Raw genomic sequence first — 1,451 nt, 5'->3', positions numbered from 1 at the left:
AATGAGATACTTATTAAAGCTGCAGAATAAAAGTGAGCACAGTTTATGTTTTAAGCAACAAACCTTTCTGTGTTCAAGCAGGCTGACTTTGTGGACTCATCCTGAACTCCAAGCCTACAGAATCCCTGCAGAGGATAAACAGGGGCATGGAGTAGAAAAAAAAAAGTCTCATTACATCATCTGAATTAACCATAAACGTTCTTCCAAAACATTCCCAGTGCTTTAGTTGTGGTAGTCAGCGGGAAAGGGTTAAAAACAGCAAGCTGAGGGCAGATTTTCCCCCCTCAGGTGTGTGTTGAGTAAACAGACAGCTCAAGCGCGCGTGGAGTTGATCAAAAGCCTCGCGTCAGCAAAGGTGCGTCACCTGCGCGTCTTGAACTCGTGTGAACGAGGTCAAGTCCGCACAACAACATAATTGTCTGGAACGAGTTACCCCTAAAAATAGCTAAACAAAACCAGTCTCATTACACCAACTGATACAGTTTGTAAATCCAAAGCGGAGCACTAAAGGCAGTAAAAGAGTCAAAATAATAACGTCATGACATAAAAGCCAGCGGCGCAGCGCTGCAGCATCCAGTTTGCGCTCTGGCGCTTGTCTTACCTGCCTGTGCACAATGAGCTGGCTGCTGACACGCTGCAGAATAAAGACAGAGGGGGGGAAAAAACTTTCGTTTTGTCTGAAAATATAAATCAAAATATGTCGCACGAGCGCGGCGACTCGTGCGCGCAGACGTCTTGAGGAGGAGCTCAGATTCCCACCGGGCGGCTTCGCCAAGAACGCGCCAGGACGCATAAAACTCCGTTTCCAATTTTATCAATTTGAGACAGACTCCAGACAGTCTCCTAACCGTTACGTGCCTGGTACACCCCCCACTCCCCTCACCCCCTCCTCCCCCAGTCCTGCGCGCGTGCACACCCGAATGGCGCGGAAAGCGGCGAGAAACCGAATGGGAGCGACGGCGCGCGCGGCCAATGGTGGAGAGGAGGCGAAGCTGGGAGCCAATGGAGGGGTCGATCGGTGTCAGCTCCCGCCCCCCCATCCTCCTCCTCACCCCGTCTGCTGACAAGTGCACTGAATAAAACAACAGTCTGAGTCAAGCAGTTCATTGCTCTGAGATCTGGGTCACTGACTGCAGCTCATTCACTCTGGGAAAACAACAGAGCTGCAGCAATCTATGCCTCTATGTCACATTCATTACTGCAGGTATTACACTTACAAAGACAGACAGACAGACAGACAGACAGACAGACAGACAGACAGACAGACAGACAGACAGACAGACAGACAGACAGACAGACAGACAGACAGACAGACAGACAGACAGACAGACAGACAGACAGACAGACAGACAGACAGACAGACAGACAGACAGACAGACAGACAGACAGACAGACAGACAGACAGACAGACAGACAGACAGACAGACAGACAGACAGACAGACAGACAGAC

Source organism: Nematolebias whitei, chromosome 20 (assembly GCF_014905685.2).
Source record: "Nematolebias whitei isolate Nwh7 chromosome 20, NemWhi1, whole genome shotgun sequence".
In the NCBI taxonomy this organism is placed as follows: Eukaryota; Metazoa; Chordata; class Actinopteri; order Cyprinodontiformes; family Rivulidae; genus Nematolebias; species Nematolebias whitei.
The sequence above is the reverse complement of the archived record's forward strand: the minus strand, read 5'-3'. Positions refer to the sequence as shown.